The following is a 22,381-nucleotide window of genomic DNA, read 5'->3' as shown; positions in this document are numbered from 1 at the left end:
ATCCCCATGGCTTAGTATCTAGCCTAGTCAGTACTTCCACGTAAGAGCTAACAAACTCATTGACTATTTATACATTGACACTAATTGCAATTTAAAAAGCCACATATGTGGGACATTAACCTCTAACTGGCATTTTAACCCGTGTGTGTGTCACTGTGTGTGTGTCACTGTGTGTGTGTCACTGTGTGTGTGTGTGTGTGTGTGTGTGTGTGTCACTGTGTGTGTGTGTCACTGTGTGTGTACCAAGGCCAAACATTCCAGGGGATGGAAACGTTTGATGCTGGCCATTTGGGTGATTTCTGTTATTATGATTTAAAAAGGAGCCAAACAACTATTTGATAATAAATGGCTTCATATGATCATCATCCTTCAATAAAAGAGCATTTTTTGGCATGATCAGTCTTATTTTCAATATCAATGCCAAAATTTCACAATTTCTGCCAGGGGATGTAAACTTTTGAGCACAACTGTAAGTTCCCACTGACACCAATGATCTTTTTAGCTATCTGTAAAGAAGTAATTCTTCCCAATGTGTAAGGGCCATGTATAATTGGAAAAAAAAAAGAGTTAATTCCCCCATTCAATGTGGGTGGGGGAATCCTCCCACCGTCCTATTGTATTCTGATAGTGGGGAGCCTTCACTGGCAACAGAAAACAATGATCAGTGTTGCTGGCTATAGTGGCACTGATCATTCAGGAAAATCTCAACAGGTTGGTTGTACACAATTCGATCGATAGATCGACTTGAGTACAACCAGCTAGTGAATACATGGATTGAAATTCGGCTGGTCTCTGCTGAACCGGCTAAATTTCTTTCCATGTATGGCTGGCTTGAGAAGCATTCTTCTCACTGACCATCACACTAATGTATCATGAATTGTACATACATTCATTTTTACCAGGGGTTCCCTGATACTGGAAAGTTTTTTTTTCAATGGTTCCCCTGTGTTGGAAATGTTGAGAAAGGCTGCTATAGAGTGTCACTAGAGTGACAGCTCTGGGTCTGCTGGAGCTGCTGACATCACAAGATGGCGGTGCCCAGGAACAGTCTTGGGGCTTTTGAGAGACACAATGAAGACTTACACGGGTAAATAACAAGCCTAAAATACATTAAAAGTACATCATCGTACGGAAATCTTGTTCAAGTGCATGGACTGGTAACCAGGTCTCCAAGTATATAGCTTGCAAGCTTACCACTCCCATTCAAAGTGTGAGACACACCAGTCATTGGTGGTTTCATATCTAGAGATACAATTTTTTACCTTCACCCCAGAAAAAGATAAGTCATTGTTGAGACTGCCAGAAGAAGGATATTGCATTAAGCAATCTCATTAGTGAGATGACAGAGACGAGTCTCCAGAGCTATCAAATATACAAGGCCGGGTTATAGAGTCACCTCATATAATCTGTGATATCTGGAGAAATCTGATCTCTTTAGTTTGGTGACTAGCTGAAGCTCCAGACTTCCCTTGACAATCACGAGTTGTACATGAATACACACACTTCTGGGAAGGTAATTCTTTCCAGATATGTTACATACAGTCAGGTCAATAAATATTGGGACATCGACACAATTCTAACATTTTTGGCTCTATACACCACCACAATGGATTTGAAATGAAACAAACAAGATGTGCTTTAAATGCACACTGGCAGCTTTAATTTGAGGGTTTTTACATCCAAATCAGGTGAACGGTGTAGGAATTACAACAGTTTTCTACATTTTCTGCAAATTAAACACAATTTTTATAGGTTGGCAATTTTATGCTTAATTTTGAGTTTATTTGTACATATATAATACATTATTTCTTGGGATTATTGTTACTAATTATATATTGAAGTTAATGTAGTGGATACATAGTGTATTCTGCAGCGATATAAAATGTACTTCACGGTATTACTTTATATCAGGGGTCTCCAAACCACAGCCCGCGGGCCACATGATGCTGGCTACAAGATGTTATCTGACCCACAGCTGATGTGCACAGTCTCTGCTCTGATGGGGTCCCTGATGTAAGGGGGGACTGCTCTGTGAGGGGCCATTCTGATGGACGCTCTGATGTAAGAGTGGCTATGATGGGGGCCCTAATGTAAGAGGGGACTTTGATGTAAGAGGGGACACTGATGGGGACTAAGAGGGAATCTGATGGGGGCTCTAATAGGGACTTTGATATAATGGGGCTCTGATGGGGACCCTGATGTAAGGGGGGACTCTGATGGGAAATTTGATGTAAGAGGGGGCTTTGATGGGACATTTGATGTAAGGGGGCTCTGATGGGAACCCTAAAGTGAGAGGGGACTCTGATGAAGACCCTGATGTAAGGGGGACTCTGATGGGAAATGTGATGTAAGAAGGGGCTCTGATGGGAACCCTGATGTAAGGGAAAACTCTGATGGGGACCCTGATGTAAGATGGGACTCTGATAGGGACCCTGAAGTGAGATGGGATTCTGATGAGGTCCCTGATGTACATTTGCAAGAAAAAGTATGTGAACCCCTTGGGATTACATGGAGTTTTGCATGAATTGGGCATAAAATGTGCTCTGAACGTCATCTAAGTCACAAAAATAGAAGAACACAGTCTGCTGAACATAATACTACACAAACATTAGATGTTGGCATGGTTTAATTGCACATAATATGTAAACATTCACAGTGCAGGGAGGAAAAAGTATGTGAGGCCCTAGCTTAATGACTTCTCCCAGAGCTAATTGGAGACAGGAGTGGGCCAACCTTGACTCCAATCAGTGTGATGATATTGGATGTGTTGCTGACAGCTGTCCTGCCCTTAAAAAACACACACCTGTTTTGGGTTTACTGGTTTCAAGAAGCAATGTCTGATGTGAACCATGCCTCGCAGAAAAGAGCTCTCAGAAGACCTACGATCAAGAATTGTTGACTTGCGTGAAGCCTGGAAAGGGTTACAAAAGTATCTCCTAAAGCCTTGATGTTCATGTGTCCACAGTAAGACAGACTCTACAAATGGAGAAAGTTTAGCACTGTTGCTACTCTCCCTAGGCGTGGTCGTCCTGTAAAAATGACTGCAAGAGCACAGCGCAGAATGCTGCATGAGGTAAAGAAGAATCCCAGAGTGTCAGCTAAAGACCATTGTCATTGATGAGAAAATGAATTCCAGAGTTTATCAAGACATTTTGCAGGAAAATGATTGGGACTCTGGTTTAAAAGAAACTCTTATGGGGACCCTGATACAAAGGGGACTTTGATGAGAATAGTGCAGAATGGGTGTATTTTTGTTTGACCTTTATTAATGGCTCAGGTTTAGTTGAAATGTCTTTGCTTTGCTTTAGTGAAGTTCTTTCTCTGTTGTGAATCATATTGTGCCAATTACAAAAAAAACTCAAAGGAAAATGGATCCATTCTCTTGTAACTCATATATTTTTTTAGCCCGCAGATATTGGCCCTCGTACTGAAAAGTTCAGAGATCCCTTTATATGATTTGGACATTGATAGCTTAGTAACGATTTCCTGACATTTCTATTGGTTAGCGGTGAGATGAACTATTATTCTCCTGTATGGTATATATACTACCGAGTTGTCTTCACACATTGAAGTCTATGATGCTCACAATCTATAAGGGGAAAGCACATTTTAAATTCATGAGATTTGTCATAAAATAATAAAAAATGAATGAATAAATAATGAAATATAACATCAATTTCCACATTTATAAAGATTCCTGCAGGTGTATTATTTGTATTTTGAATACCTGGGATCTACTTTCCTGACAATGAGATGTTGTGATGATTGTACACATTTAGTAGAGGTATACCTAGTGGGAGAGGAAAGAAGAAAAAAAAAGGGGGGGAGGGGAGTAAGGGGGAGTGGAAGGGGAGAGGATGGTTTGTCTTGTTCAGGTGGGGTGGGGACTGATCTAGCCTGAATTCCATACTAACTTATGGGCCTTCTATGTTCATCTAGAGATAATAACTCCTTTCTGGGGGGCTCAGCATAGAATTCTTATGTCCATCAGTCAATTTCCACCTTTATAATAATTCCTGCTGGTGAATTATTTGTATTTTGAATTCATGGGATCTCCTCTCCTGACAATGGGATGTTGTGATGGTTGCACACATTGAGATACATGGCAATCTGCATAACAGGCACTGTTTATGAACAAGGCTCCAGGCCTCCCTCACCATGGTTGGGGTTGTTGAGTTATAAATGAAGGTTGGAGGCACACAGGGAGTGGAGATCATTCATGGAGGGGGAGGAGTGTGTGTTTCCCCCCTGATGGGATACATCAGGAGAACATTGGGGTTTTTATGAATTACTTTAGACTTCTGACATGTACTATTTACTGTGATCAAGATTCAGGCTGAGAAGTGAGACTCCTCAAGGCACATTATGGAAAGTCACTTTCATAAAAGTAATGGAACTGATCACAGGAATGGTGTCAGAATTGTCAAATTAGCCATAAATATTCCATGTTCTTGTGTAAATGGTAAACTGAGAATACTTCCTACAATCAGATACAAATGTGTTGAGATGTAATGGATCTCCTTTAGATCTACTAACAACCATGTAGTGCAAGGGGCTTGCCTGATTGGATGCTTCTCGGCCTTTTGGCTAAGATCAAGTGTAGTATCTGTTCTTATCAGTGTCCAGTGGGGGTGCTCCCGGCCATTCTAGCTTTGCGGGGATGGCTGTTGTATAGTACCCTCACTGGTATGATGGGGGTCCGGAAGGCTGGACCGGAGGGACAGAAACCAGGGAGCGCCATGATTCGTTCTGGGGCCTTGGGAGTAATTCCTCTGGGAAAGCTGGAAAGACCCAGTACCTCCTGATTCGGACGGATCTACCTTGGTCTGGCCAGGGGCTGGGGACGCAAAAAGTCCGCAAACTCAGTGCCCCCTGGGGAAGACGCTCTCAGGAGTGTCACTAGTAACACTTGGGTGTGGGACCCCACGGTGTGAAGATGACACATGGCCACTGTTTTTCACTTCTTTTTGCACAGCGCCCTAAGGACCAGGCCTTTTGGCCAAGTCCAGGGCAATTTTTGCTATGGGCCTCAGGGCCTGGTCTGTGCACGATTTGGCACGGTACCACTTTTTTATTTTCTATTTATTTAATTTATTTCACCTCCCACGTTTGTCACTTTTTTCTTTCGCTTATGTGTGTGTTTTTCACGGATGGAGGGTGTGGGTCCTCGGGCCTATCCTGAAGTCTAGGGGGAGGATGTGTGGCCTTTTGGTTCCTTCCTCCCCTGATCCCTAGGGGGTTTTCTCTTCGGGAGAACCCCCTTGCCTAGTACTGGATGTCCGGCTTCGGCTGGATATAAGGAACGGTGGTCCACCAGGCCTTTTGGCCAGGAGGACCAAATGGGAACCTTGTCCCCGTCAGGAGCTTCGTGCCCCGGGGGATAAGGTGAACGGTCCAACCCTTTCGGGGGTAGGACAAACACACCCCTAAGTGCACTTTTTCGTGTGGTGTTCGCACTTGCACATTTTTTGTGATCACTTACGGGTTTTTTCGTTGTAGTTTGCACGTTTCCGGACTTAAAAAAACAAAAAAAAAAAACCTTTTGCAGAAAGTCCGCAAACTCAGTGTCCCCTGAGGAAGACGCTCTCAGGGGTGCCATTAGTAACACCTGGGTGTGGGACCCCACAGTGTGAAGTTGGCACATGGTCACTGTTTTTACACTCTTTTTGCACAGCGCCCTAAGGACCAGGCCTTTTGGCTAGGACCAGGGCAATTTTTGCTACAGGCCTCAGGGCCTGGTCTGTGCACAATTTGGCACGGTACCACTTTTTTATTTTCTATTTATTTAATTTATTTCACCTCCCACGTTTGTCACTTTTTTCTTTCGCTTATGTGTGTGTTTTCACGGATGGAGGGTGTGGGTCCTCGGGCCTATCCTGAAGTCTAGGGGGAGGATGTGTGGCCTTTTGGTTCCTTCCTCCCCTGATCCCTAGGGGGTTTTCTCTCCGGGAGAGCCCCCTGGCCTAGTACTGGATGTCCGGCTTCGGCTGGACATAAGGAACGGTGGTCCACCAGGCCTTTTGGCTAGGAGGACCAAATGGGAACCTTGTCCCTGTCAGGAGCTTCGTGCCCCGGGGGATCAGGGTAACGGTCCAACTCCTCCGGGGGTAGGACAAACACACCCCTAAGTGCACTTTTTCGTGTGGTGTTCGCACTTGCACATTTTTTGTGATCGCTTACGGGTTTTTCGTTGTAGTTTGCACGTTTGCGGACTTAAAAAAAAAAACAAAAAAAAAAACCTGTTGTTCCCTGTAGACCCCAGCACCTCCAAAGCCCCGAACACACAATGAGAAAATTGGACGAATGATTGTCTGTTTTTTTTTGCATTCTAGCCTCCATATGAAAAACGAAGAGGTTAGGAAAACTCTCCTAAGACAAGACAGGATCCTTTAGAGCAGCGGTTCTCAACCTGGGGGTCGCGACCTCTTTGGGGGTCGAACGACGCTTCCACAGGGGTCGCCTAAGACCATCGGAAAACACATATTTCCGATGGTCTTAGGAACCGAGACACCGCTCCTCGCCGCCGCCGCCACCTCCAGGTGTGGGCGGGATGACATGCAGCCCCTGTCATCTGGACACACCTCGAGATCAATCCTCGCCTGTGATTGGCCACCGGCACTGTAGCTCAGGAGAGGCACACAGGCGGCCAATCACCGGCAAGGAGGTGGAGCTTGGAGAAGAGGAGCCGAGCGGCACCGCGAAGATCGAGCGAGTGAAGAGGAGGAGAGCGGCCGGAGAAGGAAGACATCTGACAGGTAAGTGTCGGTACCATGGGAGAGGGAGGGAGCGAGCGAGCCCAGGCTGGAGCAGGGGTCTGCAAGGTAAGTATCATTGGTGTCAGTGGGAATAGTGCCCCATCATTGGTGTCACTAATACCAATGATGGGGCACTATTCCTCCCACTGACACCAACGATGGGACACTATTCCTCCCACTGACACCAACGATGGGACACTATTCCTCCCACTGACACCAACGATGGGGCACTATTCCTCCCCCCACTGACACCAACGATGGGGCACTATTCCTCCCCCCACTGACACCAACGATGAGGCACGATTCCTCCCCCAAATGACACCAACGATGAGGCACGATTCCTCCCCCAAATGACACCAATGACGGGGCACTATTCCTCCCACTGACACCAATGACGGGACACTATTCCCCCCCACTGATACCAATGACGGGGCACTATTCCTCCCACTTACACCAAGGATGGGGCACTATTCCTCCCCCCACTGACACCAAGGATGGGGCAGTATTCCTCCCCCCACTGACACCAAGGATGGGGCAGTATTCCTCCCCCCACTGACACCAAGGATGGGGCAGTATTCCTCCCCCCACTGACACCAAGGATGGGGTAGTATTCCTCCCCCCACTGACACCAAGGATGGGGCAGTATTCCTCCCCCCACTGACACCTATTATGGGGCACTATTCCTCCCCCCACTGACACCTATGATGGGGCACTATTCCTCCCCCCACTTACACCTATGATGGGGCACTATTCCTCCCCCCACTGACACCTATGATGGGGCACTATTCCTCCTCCCACTGACACCTATGATGGGGCACTATTCCTCCCACTGATACCGATGATGGGGCACTATTCCTCCCACTGATACCGATGATGAGGCACTATTCCTCCCACTGACACCGATGATGGGGCACTATTCCTCCCACTGACACCGATGACGGGGCACTATTCCTCCCACTGACACCGATGACGGGGCACTATTCCTCCCACTGACACCGATGACGGGGCACTATTCCCCCCACTGATACCGATGACGGGGCACTATTCCTCCTACTTACACCAATGACGGGGCACTATTCCTCCCACTGACACCAATGACGGGACACTATTCCCCCCCACTGATACCAATGACGGGGCACTATTCCTCCCACTTACACCAATGATGGGGTACTATTCCTCCCACTGACACCAATGATGGGGCACTATTCCTCCCACTGATACCAATGATGGGGCACTATTCCTCCCACTGATACCAATGATGGGGCACTATTCCTCCCACTGATACCAATGATGGGGCACTATTCCTCCCACTGACACCAATGATGGGACACTATTCCTCCCACTGATACCAATGATGGGGCACTATTCCTCCCACTGACACCAATGACGAGGCACTATTCCTCCCACTGACACCAATGACGGGGCACTATTCCTACCACTGATACCAATGACGGGGCACTATTCCTCCCACTGATACCAATGACGGGGCACTATTTCTCCCACTGACACCAATGACGGGGCACTATTCCTCCCACTGACACCAATGACGGGGCACTATTCCTCCCACTGACACCAATGACGGGGCACTATTCCTCCCACTGACACCAATGAAGGGGGCACTATTCCTCCCACTGACACCAATGACGGGGCACTATTCCTCCCACTGATACCAATGATGGGGCACTATTCCTCCCACTGACACCAATGACGTGGCACTATTCCTCCCACTGACACCAATGACGGGGCACTATTCCTCCCACTGATACCAATGACGGGGCACTATTCCTCCCACTGACACCAATGACGTGGCACTATTCCTCCTACTGCAAAATTACAGTTATGAAGTAGCAACGAAAATTATTTTATGGTTGGGGGTCACCACAACATGAGGAACTGTATTAAGGGGTCGCGGCGTTAGAAAGGTTGAGAACCACTGCTTTAGAGATACTACATCTAAGGGATGTGGACTATTATCTTACCATGTGGTGTGAAATATAACACCGAAACTCCATTAACGGTATCCTTACATCTTTTGATATTACAATTAGGAACTGTTCAAAGCTTTTCGAAAATTCTCTAAGGAAGTTTTTTTTTTTCTATCATACTTCTCTGCTTGTGACTGTCCAGGGACATCCTTATTTCAAAAAGATTTTTGATACAATATTCTATACCTGTGGCCTACCATGGCTTTCAAAAAGGGTTGTTTTAAATGCAACTCTTTAAAGCTTAAGTGATTTTAATTGAAGATGATCTTTTTTGCAATACAAAATAAAGATTTTTTTTTTCTTTTTATATATTTTCATTTTAGATATGTGGTCATAATACTTTCTAAACAAGAATGAAGGTAAAAAAAATCCAAAATGTTAAATTGTCACCTGGAGAGGTACAGAGGGGAAATCATCATCCAATGGGACAAGCTGTTCTAATGACAACTGTCTAAAGCTGGCCGTACTCTAGTAGATTTTCAAACTAATGTTTGAATGGCATTCTTCAACATATTGAATGTAACAAACAAATGTTCATACAAAGATACTTCAAAATTTCTTTTGCTTTTAACAGTTGATTTTGGAATGAATACATTTTCCTGAACAAAAAAATCACATACACTGTTAGAGATTAGTTTTTGTTTTATTTTAAACATTTTCTATCCTGCTCCTTTCAATTTTGTAGTCACTGCAGTCAAAACAAATGTTGATTCACTCCACTAAATCTAGCCATAGATGGGTAGAATTTAAATGACAATTCTTGGGAAAAGAAGGTTCTAAAGGTCATTTGTTTTTCTAATCATTAGTGCGGACAAATTGCTGTTCATTTTTGACCGCAGTGATGAGAAAATTCGAAGGAGTAGGATGGAAATGTTTCTTGAACAAACAAATTCCTAACGCCTAGTATATATGATGAGAAAATCGGACAAACAAACCTACAAGTGTAAAATTAAAACCTTGTCACATATTGTCAAAAACCAAACCCTTTTATTCTTTTTTAACCTCTCCTCACATTTTAACCTCCCAGCTTCATGTCTCTTGATTCCTGTAGTTGCCCCATGCTCTTGGCTCTCAGTTTCCACACAAATCCCATCCGATCTTGAACACTTAGGACGACATGCTTTGAGAAACCCACCTGGACTATCTACAGCCATCTCACCCTGCTAGCCATTCCTTACCTGTCCTCAATCATGCAAAAGTGGCTGATGGACATTCTAGACCTAGACACTGATGATAGGAGGGACATGTGGGACCTTCCTTCCATGCATTTAGTCTCCATAAAGGATAAACTTATTGCATTTAAAAAGATACTTAGAGCTGATGACACCTTATACACGCTCCACGTGAGGCTTTCCTCAATCTCTTGGCCGGGGTGCTCTACAACTACTCACTGGGAGATTTTCACACGTCTTCTAGTCCTGCCTGGCTGTCATGCAATACTGGCAGGACGTAATAAATGTTGTTGATGGGATAACTCATAACTGCTTTTCTCCCTCTCTATGGATCTGCCTGGTTGAGGACTTACGTGAATTTGCAATTCCGGGTAGGGGGCACGCACGCCTTAACCACACCACCATTGCAGGCCTTAGCTGTTGACCACCGAGTCCAGGCCGGTGATTCCCCCACCATCACCCAGAGATCACCAAGTATCGCTGATGGGAGAGGTCTGTATGCAAAAAATATAGATCTCTCCCCTGTCAGCTCCTGCACACTGCTTTGTATTGCAAGAGCAGAGCCATACAAAGCAATGTGCTGACACAAGCGCACACACAAGGTGCACAGTTAACCCTTTGATCGCCCCAGATGTTAACCCCTTCCTGCCCAGTGCTATTAGTACAGTGTCAGTGCTTTTTATTAACACTGATCACTGTATTGGTGTTACTGGGGATGTCAGTGGCAGTTAGTCAGTCCCCCCCAGTGTCGGAATGCCTGTTGCAGTCCCGCTATTACTAGAAGAAAAAAAATAAATATCAGTATCCATACCGCCATTGTAAATGCTATAACTTTCATGTAAACCAATTAATTTACACGTATTGGGATTTTTTTTTTTAGCAAAGCCATGTCGCAGAATACATTTTGGCCGAAATTTATGACGAAATTTATGACGAAATGTGATTTTTTTTAAAAAAATTTCTACTGGACATGTTTAATAGCAAAAAGTAAAAAATATTGTTTTTTTCTTAAAATTGTCAGTCTTTTTTTGATTACAGTGCAAAAAAATAAAACCCGCAGAGCCCAACAAATACCCCCAAAAGAAAGCTTCATTTGTGTGGGAAAAAAAAGACATACATTTCATGTGGTTGCAGCATTGCATGACCGTGCAATTGTCAGTTAAAGTAACGCAGCGCTGTATTGCAAAAAATGGCCTGGTCAGGAAGGGGGGGGGGGGGGGAATCCTCTGAAGGGCGAGGGGTTAAAATCAAGCAGACTAATTTGCTCCAGCCTTTTTTTTCTCTCTTTCACTTTCTCTCTCCTCCTCTTTCTCTCCTGTGCTTTCTGACTTATTGCTCTTTCCTATCTCTTTGTCTCTCTTTTTGTTTAACCCCCCTAGCGGTATGATGATTTCAGATTTTTGGTGCTGAAAGCGGTACCATTATTTTGCATGGAAATATGTAGTTTTTTTATTGCAGGCTGTAATTTTTAGGAATAACTCACTGAAATCTGTCCGAACAAGAGTCTATTAAACATCCCGGGTAGGATAAAATTTGAAACACGAAATCATAAATTATAATTTAATAAATAATCATAAAAAATAATAATATAATAATAATACATTTAATTCAATAATATAATCAAACCAAAAACACTGATATTTGAAATAGAGCGCCAAGTTCGCACATCGCTGAGCAAAGTCGCAAAATCGTTTTCAGTGTCTGATGACGAATTTCCCCCACGAATCATTATCACTCAATTCTGCAAGTGGTTCTGATTTACTATCACTGTTCTCTAGCTGATCTAAACCTGCTTTTGACCTAAAGGGACGCTTTTTGGACGCCATGGACTTTTCTAAGTTTACAGGCGGAAAGAACAGACAAAATACAGGCAGGGCACAGGACAAAGCACTCGGGACAAAATGTATGTGAAATGGGTTGAAACAGCAATGTTTTACTATGTAAAATTTGTTTGGAAAAAAATGACTTTTTTTTAAATTTTCAAATTTCCCGCGGGTTCCGGCACCCGTACTTCCCGACGTCACAGGGACCGGAACACAGAAGCCGGATGCCGGCATCGGCAGGAGGAGATGGCTGGGGACGCTGCAGGGGACACATTGCGGGAGCGTAGGACAAGGTAAGCTCTGCAGGGAATCCCTATGCAGCGCCGCATGGTAAGCCCGAGTGTAGCTCGGCGTTACCGCTTTTGGTACTGAAATTTTACCCCGAGCTACACTCGGGAATACCGCCAGGGGGGTTAAACTACAGGGGGGTTTTGACATTTGTGTGTGCACTGAGTTGCCCTGTACACTGCCTTGGGATTGCATTTTCCCTGTACTACTTTGGAATTTATACATGCTTGTATCGCTTTTGATACCGTTCTTCTGTATTTTGTGTATGTTTATATGGATACATGATACGTGTCTTCTGCTGTTCCGTTGTTTTAAGTAAAAATAGAATTTGAAAAAAAAATAAAATCAAGCAAACTAAATCTTTCAAATGACAAACACATTTTCTGAGAATTTTCGTACAAAGTTCCTATTCCTAGCCTTCCTATTCCTTCTGTACTGAAATGTATTGTAATTGTATTGTCTCCCTTCTATTGTAAAGTGCTGAGCAAACTGTTGGCGCTATATAAATCCTGTATTATAATAATAATAGTAATAAAAAAGTTGCCTAAAAATTTTTGTTCAGAATTCTATTCATTTATGGTCAGCCTAAAAAACATTCAGAACACAAACATTTTCGAATTAGGTTCTACATAGAAACATAGAAAAATGACAGCAGAAATAAGTCTGAGCGGTCCATTGAGTCTGCCTGTTTTTTTTGTTTTTATTTAAACTTGTTTTTTTATTTGTGTTGTGTATTTTTTTCCCTCTTCTTTCTTTCTTTCTTTTTTTTTTTTAACTTTCTTTGTCTGAGTATAGATCTATGCTTGTCCCAAGCATGTTTGAAGCCATTTACTTTAGAGGAACTCACTACCTAGAAAAGTGAGGGCAGAAAAGGACTGAGTGGTCCATCAGGTCTGACCAGTTTTTTTTTGTTTGTTTTTTGGGAGGGGGGGGTTGTTTTGTTTTTGCCCCAAGCATGTTTTTAAGCCATTTACTGTTGACTTGCTCACTGTCTCTTTTGGGAGTTTCTTTCAAACATCAACTACCCTTTCAGTAAAATAATACTGTCTAAGGTTAGTTTTGAACTTTCCTCCTCCAGTTGAAGGTCATGTCCCGTGTTCCTGATCTTGGCTTCATAATGAAAATCCTGCCCTCCTGAGCCTTATTCACCCCTTTCATGTGTTTAAAGGTTTCAATCATGTCTCCCCTTTCCCTTCTTTCCTCCAGACAGACTGTACATATTAAGTTTCTGAAGCTGCTCTTGATATGTTTTATCTCCCAGACCTTTCACAATTTGTTTTACCCATCTCTGGACTGGTTCTATCTTATCAATATCTTTTTGTAAGTGAGGTCTCCAGAAATGGACACATGGGGGGGGGGGGGATATTTGCTAAAACTGGAGCACTCCGAATATGGTGCAGCTGTGCATGGTAGCCAATCGGCTTCTAACTTCAGCTTGTTCAATTAGGCTGCATTCACACTTGAGTGTTTTGTAGTTCCAAGCTCCAAAAAAGCTCAAACTTAAAAAAATCAATTGTTCTCTATGGTGCCTGTCTGCTCAATCAGGTGTGAACAGGCACCATAGAGAACAATTGATTTTTGAAAAGTTTGAGCTTCTTTGGAGCTTAGAGTTTCAAGCTACAAAATGCTCAAGTGTGAATGCAGCCTTAAGCTTAGGCAATAAAACCTGAAAGCGGATTGGTTACGAAGCAGAGTTGCACCAGATGCTGACTGGTTATGATGCAGAGTTGCACCAGATGCTGACTGGTTATGATGCAGAGTTGCACCAGATGCTGACTGGTTATGATGCAGAGTTGCACCAGATTTTACATTTAGTAAACAACCCCCAATATTCTGGTCAGGTTCTACAAGTGTATGGCCAGCTTAAGAGTAGATTTCCATTCTTTTGGAAAGATGTCCTGTGTTGTCTAGATCAGGGGTCTCCAGACTATGACCCTCCAGGTGTTGAGGAACTGCAAGTTCCATGAGGCCTTGCAAATCTTTGACAGCCACAGCCAAGACCTCCAGAGTCAGAAGCATGATGGAACTTGTAGTACTTCAACACCTGGAGGGCCATAGTTTGGAGACCCTTGGTCTATAGTATAGGAAGTGAAAAGAAATCTTTTCACCATTTTCTACTCTATCCAAATTTTTTAAAAAAGGTTTTACTTTTTATACATTTTTATATTAGGTTTTGGACAAAGTGTGGAAGATCTTCCATTAATGAAGGCAGACAGTAAGACATCTGGACAAAAGGTTTTACCCCGATCCCACTCCATCCAAAACTCTGCTTCCTCTTCAGACTAAATTCATTTTCCACTTTTACAATAAACAGTTTTGGCCGGAGTTACTTGACTTTATTAAAGGCAAATAGGCTGTTCACTTTGCAGGATAATATACTCCAAGTGTGATGAGTGAGGTGAACTGGATGGACTTTTGTCTTTTTCAGCCAGACTAAGGCTGGCCATACATTATACAATTTTCTGTTCAATTTCTGCCCAATTTCCTTTATATTTACCTTCAACTATGTAGTGCAAGGGCTTGCTTAATTGGATACAATTGAAAGTGTTGTTTAGGTTTGACCTCATATTATATAGTGTTTGGTAAGTCTGAAGCAAAATTCTCAAGAAAATTGTATAATGTATGGCCAACCTTTGGCTGGCCATATATCATACAATTTTCTTCAGGATTTGGGTTTAGATTTACCAGAAAACTTAAACACTTTCAATTGTATCCAATTAGGCAGGCCCTTGCACCACATAGTTGATGATAAATCTAAAGAAAATTGAGCAGAAATTGTAAGGAAATTGTAAGTCTATACAATATTAGGCTGGCCATACATTTTACAATTTTCTTGAGATTTTTGGTTTAGATTTACCAAAAATAATAAATATAATAGAAGGTCAAACTTAACAACACTTTCAATTGTATCCAAGTAGGTGGGCCCTTGCACTACACAGTTGAAAAAAATACTAAAGAAAATTGGGCAGAAATTGGACAGAAAATTATATAATGTATGGCCAGCCTATCTATGTAACTATGAATCTCTGGACTTCCATCATTCAATCATGTGTATGCGAAAATACAGTTTTTAAAAAATATTATTCTTACACATGGTTGGGTTTTTTTTGCAAAGTGAATTTTTACCATATTCACGAAGTTAAAGGAAAATTCCTTTGCAAAGTGACCACCTGTTTGCCTTTAGCAAGTCAACCCCCATTGCACCCAGTTCTGGAGACCTCACTTACAAAAAGATACAGATAAGACAGTTCGAGTCCAGAGATGGGAAACAAAAATGGTGAAAGATCTGAAGGACCAAGCATATCAGGAGAGACTTCAGGAACTTAATATGTCCTGCCTGGAGGAAATAATGGAAAGGTTGGACATGACTGAAACCTTTAAATCCATGAAGGTGGTGAATAAGGTTCAGGAGGGCAGGAATTTCAATATGAAGGCAAGATCAAGAACACGAGGACACGGACTGAAACTAGAGGAGGAAAGTTTCGCGTAAACCTTAGAAAGTATTATTGTACAAAAAAAATACAGAACAGACATCCAGCGAAGGTAGAGATCTATACAATTTGAAAAAAGGAAAACAAAAACTCAAAAAAACCCCAAAACAAAACATAGAAAGGTGCACACTTGCTAGGTTGCTTTGTCTTTCACCATTCCTTTGTTTCTACCCTTTCAACTTGTAATAAGTAGGATCAGTGGGGTTTATTGACTAAAGCTGGTACGCTCAGAATCTCCAGCACTTCTGCATAGAAACCAATCAGCTTCCAGGTTTTATTTCTAAAGCCTAATTGAACAAGCTGAGGTTAGAATCTGATTGGCTGCCATGCACAGATGCACCAACCAGCTGAACCATCTTTAGTAGATCAACCCCACAGTCACTATAGCCTAATAATGGTCAGTTTTATATAATTCAGTTTAATATGTGGCCTTTGTTATTTTCCTTAATTTATATAATAGCAAACAACACATTACACCAGGGTTCCTCAACCATGGTTCCCCCAGAGGTTACTAAGGGTTCCTTGAGCGATGAGCAATTTCTGCCTCTCAGATAAGTTCACTCTGACACCAATGATCTATTTATCTGTAAAGGGGGGGAATTCTTCCCAATGATCATAGATAGCATATAGAGCGGGGGTCTCCAAACTATGGCCCTCCAGGTGTATGGGAACTGTGAGTCCCATGAGGCCTTGCAAGACCCTGACAGCCACAGGCAAGACTCCCAGAGGCAGAGGCATGATGGGACTTGTAGTACTTCAACAGCTGGAGGGCCATAGCTTGGAGAAAATTGTTCCGACTGACCTAATGGGGTTTATTTACTAAAATCAGACTCCCTTCTGCATAGAAACCAATCAGCTTCCAGGTTTCATTGCCAAAGCTTCATTGAACAAGCTGAGGTTAGAAGCTGATTGGTTTCTATGCAGAAGGGAGTCTGATTTTGGACTCTCCAGCTTTAGTAAATAAACCCCAATGTGTCATGAGTTGTATATATAGCAATTATTAGCAAGGGTTCCCTGAGACCACAGCATTTTCTCAAGGGATCCTCTGCATTGAAAAGGTTCAGAAAGGCTGCATTACTGAAAAAAATGTAAATTTTCAGGAGCTGAGCTCCACTTGGAATCTATCCATTAATAATAGATTATATTATCTGAAATGTGGCACCTAATGGTAACAATTGTGCCATGCCAGCAGCTCCAAAATTAATTTCCCCGTATTTATAAACTGACAAAAGTATTTTAATATACATTTTGCTTGATACAGTATATTTATCATTGCTGGGTATATAATTCCCTAGATGTTTTCTCCTCCTCCGCGTTCTTTCTCCACTGTGTTCACCAATTGCAGATTGTTCCGGGAAATATTGAGCTGCAATACATGTCCTTATTTATAACATATAAGATAGTAAATTCAAGGTATGTCTATCATAGATTTAAAATGGAGATTTTATTACTGGGGTGTCAAATGTTTTAAAAACATTTCTGCTACAAGCAAGAGAAATAAAGTAGCTTCAAAACTGATCCCCATTACCCCTAAACCAATAAGTAATATAGCTTATTTAACTCTCATTAATAATACATATGTAATGCCCATTAACCCCTTGCCTACCAGGCACTTATACCCCCTTCCTTACCAGGCCAATTTTCAGCTTTCAGCGCTGCCGCACTTTGATTGACAATTGCGCGGTCATGCAACATTGTACCCATATGAAATTTTGATCATTTTTTTCTCACAAATAGAGCTTTCTTTTGGTGGTATTTAATCGCCACTGGGCGCTTTACTTTTTGCGCTATAAAAAAAAAAGTGCAAAAAATTTGAAAAAAAAAAGTTTATTTGTTTCTTTTATAAAATTTTTCAAACAGGTATTTTTTCTCCTTCACTGATGTGCGTTGATGAGGCAGCACTGATGGGCACTGATAGGCGGCACTGATGGGCACTGATAGGCAGCACTAAAGGGCACTGATAGGCAGTACTAATGAGGTGGCACGGATAGGCGGCACTGATAGACAGCACTAATTAGGGGTCACGGATAGGCGGCACTGATATGCAGCACTGATAGGCGGCACTGATAGGTGACACTGATTATGGGTACTGATAGACGGCACTGACTGGCATCACTGCTGGGCACTGACTGGCGGCACTGACTGGCACAATCCCTGGGCACTGACTGGTGGCACTGACTGGCAGCACTGCTGGGCTGCACTGGTGGGTGGGCACAGGTGGGTGGCACTGGTGGGCACAGGAGGGTGGGCACAGGTGGGTGGCACTGCTGGGCACAGGTAGGTGGCACTTCTGGGCACAGGTAGGTGGCACTGCAGAGTGGCACAGGTGGGTGCACTGCTGGGCACAGGTGGGGGCACTGCTGGGCACGGGTGGGCGGAGCTAGTGGGCGCACTGCTGGGCGGAACCTGCGGGTCTCACTGCTGGGCACCGATCATCAGGGCACTGATCATCAGTGCCCTGATGGTCGGTGCCGATCCCCGCTCTGACAACTGCCGGTTCTCGGCAGTACTTTCCTCACGATCTGACAGCGTGAGGAAAGTGCAGCCGAGAACCGGCACTTGCATTTCCCTGTGATCAGCGTGTCATTGGACACCGCTGATCACGTGGTAAAAGGCCGGTATGATCGGCCTTTTACTACATCTCGTGATCAGCTGTGTCCGTAGGACACAGCGATCACGGAGATCGCCGGGTGCGCGCCCCCTGGCAGGAGAGAGCGTTCTGGGGGGACGTCATATGACGTCCACCCAGAACTGGCCGGCCGCAGTGCAGCCGTCATTCAGCTATCTGCGGTCGGCAGGTAGTTAAATAAGAATTATTAATCAATTATTATGTACATAGTTACATAGTTAGTCTTGTTGAAAAAAGACAAAAGTCCATCCAGTTCAACCATTAAAAAAAAACAAAAACTATTTAGTCATAGTTACCCATTCCGTGTTAATTTGGTTATTATTAATACACCTCCCATGTTTAAAAGTCTAAAATATTATAAAATAATAAATCAAACAAACAGAAAACAATTGCAAATTTGTGTAAAAAGGCCAATTCTAATTTAATGAATGTACTCCCTAAATTAAAAGATCCTCCAAGAAAGTTACCTTTCCAAGTTTAAAAAATAAAAGTAATTACCAATTTGCAAATTGTCAGAACATCACAGGAGGGGCAGAGACAACACTCCAATAGGTTGATTTTTGTATTTTGTATATTCATGTATACTTAGACTTATACACAATTTTGATAAAAAAAGAACTCCAGCTAAAATCTTAGCACACCTGATAGGGGATCCTACCGTTTCTCACTCTATATAAAGCAAACATTTTTAATTTTGTACATATATTATCCATGTAAAATATAACCATTTATGATAATAGGGGCAGATCCGGGGAAATTATTTGTCTGTATTATAAATAGGCCGTAAGGATCGGTTACCCTGACCCGTAATAGATTTGTGTGAATTTGCTGTGCCGGCCTACGCCTCTAATGTCTTCTCACTCTTTGCAGGTCCTAAAAGATCCACTAAAGCCGCAGGCTAAGGGCAACTACTGGACGGTGGATGTGAGCCGAATTCCTGAGGATGCCATGAAGCTGCAGCATACGAGTGGCACCCGGCAAGAAGCCTACCCTCCTGACCTGGCTCCTTATATCCTGCATGGACAGCCCTACAGATTGTTAAACTTTCACCACCCCCATCTTTCAAACGGAAATACTGTGGTCAGATCAGATGCAGAGGCTGATCCCTCAGTACAAACCCAACCCCCAAATATAGATCCCGCCGCAACCTTCCCAAACATCTTCTGGAACCTTCCAACATTATATTCACAATATGTGCCCCCTAATGTGGTGGCCCCTCCCAGCATACTCCCTCTCCTGCTTTACCCCAACTTCCCCTTTTCCTCTCGATATAACTACATGCCTACCCCATACTCAAGCTCCACCTATGCGGAGCGGAGGGATGTTTACACTCCCAGTCTGATGCCCCCAATGCCTCCCCCGCCCAGAACTTCCTCTTCAGATTTCCCTCCCCATAATACAGTCTTTGACATCCCCCACAACATGGGGGCTACATGCATACTCAAAATGTCTATGGGCCACAATTTTCTCAGGGTGGGGTGTACCCAGGGTACAGACCTAATTATTACTGATTGGCCAGTTGCTGAGACAAGGCTGGTCTTGGGCTAGTCACTTTTGCCTCAAGGACTAGCTGCACTTCAAGTCTTACCCAATGATGTTGGCACCCAACATGGCACATGGCCCAGCGGAGGTGGCATCAAACATGACCTACAGTCCAAAGGCATTAGTCAAAGATGTATATATCATAGTCATTTTCTATCATGTCTGTCTATTTTTACTTAAAATAAATTTGAATTTGTTTTTTAATCTCAAGTGATATCAAAGCTTTGTTTCGTTTTTTTTAAATAACAAACATGTCATACTTACCTTCTCTGTGCAGTGGTGTTGCACAGAGCAGCCCGGATCCTCTGCTCAGGTCCCCCACTGGTGCTCATGGCTTCTCCCCCTTGACCAGTGCCCCCAATAGTAAGCCTTTTGCTAGGGGGGCACTGGTGCGTGCTCACTCCTGAGCCCCACTCTGTGCATTCATAAGATACATAGAGCTGCGACTTGGTCCCACCCCCACTCTCTCCTCATTGGCTCACTGGCTGTGATTGACAGCAATGGGAGCCAATGGCTCCAGCTGCTGTGTTTCAGTCAATGAGAAGAAAGACATGGGACCCGTGTACATCGCTGGATCAAGAGGGGGCTCAGGTGAGTATTGGGGGGGGGGGGCTGAGGGGGGAGCAACACACAGAAGGCTTTTTACCTTCAAGCATAGAATGCATAAAGGTACAAATCCTTCAGCCTTCACAACCAGTTTAACTTTATCATCAGTGTTGTAATTCTCTAGTTATATACTCTGTAAAAAGTACTGGAAGATAAGATAGGTACTTTAGGGGGCGTGGTTTGCCGCAAGCTGTGATGGCCGCTTAGTCCCGGAACTCCCGCCGGCCGGAACGTGCTTTAGCCTTGCACTGCGGGGACGGGTGAGACAGGCTCTCCCAGCTATGGGGAAATCAGACCGGATGACCTCCGATGCCCGGTCATGGTCCCCACGGGGACCAAATCACCAGGGAAGACATATAAAGGAGCTCTTCCGCTCCCAACAGAAGGAAGGGCCGCAGCCTTCTCCCTCTCCCTCTCTATCCCCCTCCTCCGCTCCCCCTGCAGCCGCAGACATGGCCAGCTCTCTCTGCTCTGCCACGCACTCAGCACCAGACACAGTTCCCCAGCACGATCTCTCCTCCGCTACTCAATCCCTATCACTAAGGGATCTTCACACTGTGGCCGCGGACATAAAGGTCACTTTCACTATCGCCCTGAATGACTTACGTCAAGATATCCAGTCATTGGGCTCAAGATTGGATCAGGTGGAGTTCTCTTCCAGACATAATACGTCCGCCATAGCTGATATACAGCAACAGTCAGCGCTACACACTTCTACTATCCGTGAATTTTACAGGCATATTGATGATCTGGTCAACTGTGGACGCAGACATAATATTAGACTCCACGGCCTACCAGAATCAGTGGAATCAAATGATATTCCTAGGGCGGTAGTAGCCATTTTTAATGACCTCCTCGGTCGCCCCCCAGCAACCCCGATTGACCTTGAGCGTGTGCACAGGGCGATCCGTCCTGGTGGGGAGACACAGACCCACCCAGAGATATCATCTTCTGCCTTGTCAGTTTTCCTCTCACAGAGGATATCCTTAGTGCCAGGGACAGAAGACATCTCTTTTATGAGGGGGCAGAAATAAATCTATTTCAGGACTTATCCAGTATGACCTTGCGCCAAAGGTGAGAATTGCACCCCTTACTGGATACCCTCTGCTCACGCAATATTCCTTACAGATGGCGGTTTCCCTTCTGCCTCTGTGCACAAGCCAGCGGGCGCACCTCCAACTTAGAGTCCCCGAAGATTTGCCCACCTTCTGCACTTTCTTGGATATCCCACTGATCGACCTGCCTGACTGGTATAGGTCCATGAGGTTGCCGTCTGCTCAAGACACGAGTCATGAAGCTAGTGCAATGGACTGGCAAAGCCAACTCCCCCGCAGACGCCGCTCAGTCCCATCAACTCCTCCGAAACTCCCTGGAGGGGGCTCCGCAGCCACCTCCAGCCCGATGGCTTCACCGGCGCTTAGGAAGCCGCAACATGAAGTCTAGCAACCCTACATCCGCCCATACTCCTGATCCTCCTGCGCACTCTCCAACAGGTGACAGACACTTACTATTAATTCTCACGTCTCATTACTGCCTTGCTCCAAGAGTTTTTGCTGTCTCTCTACCTCCCTTACAATGCTCACTGGACTTCCATTTCTTAAATATCCTATACACTTGCACAGTATGTAACCAACACTCCAGAAGGTCCACTCGCAGTCACTGACCCTTGTATACTCTATGGGCCTTTCTCCTCCTTCTTTCCCTTCCACGGGGAAAAGTATTAACCACGCTGCAGTAAGCTCTGCCTCCCGCCTCGGAGAACCAATCCCAAACTCTACCTCCGCAGCTAGTACCGGAGCAGTCCTGGTCCCACTACGGGACCTTTTGCATCCATCTGGTTTCCGCTACGCATCCCTATTTAAGCTCATCCACATTTCAACATCACGAAAGCTTCCTGGATGACCATCATCCTCTGCCTTATCTTCCCTGAGACTCTAGAACGTCATTCCGCCGCATCCGAAGGCACCCTGCTGCATCCATGGGAACGCCCGGGCGCACTCGGCCCATCCTGCTCTGGCTTCGTGTCACTCTGCCTATCCTGTTCGGCTGGAAGCTATCCCTACCTATTCCGTATAGTATAATAACATATG

General features: G+C 44.2%; 1 pseudogene; it reads left to right on the top strand.

Moving 5' to 3' along the window:
• Positions 1–4,567: 4,567 nt before the first annotated feature.
• Positions 4,568–4,683, top strand: LOC149438128 (U2 spliceosomal RNA; annotated as a pseudogene).
• The last annotated feature ends 17,698 nt before the right edge of the window (positions 4,684–22,381 follow it).

This window comes from Staurois parvus, unplaced genomic scaffold (assembly GCF_062004578.1).
Source record: "Staurois parvus isolate SC_StPar_1 unplaced genomic scaffold, SC_StPar_1.0 ptg001215l, whole genome shotgun sequence".
Taxonomy (NCBI): Eukaryota; Metazoa; Chordata; class Amphibia; order Anura; family Ranidae; genus Staurois; species Staurois parvus.
This window is presented reverse-complemented; position numbering and strand designations above follow the sequence as displayed.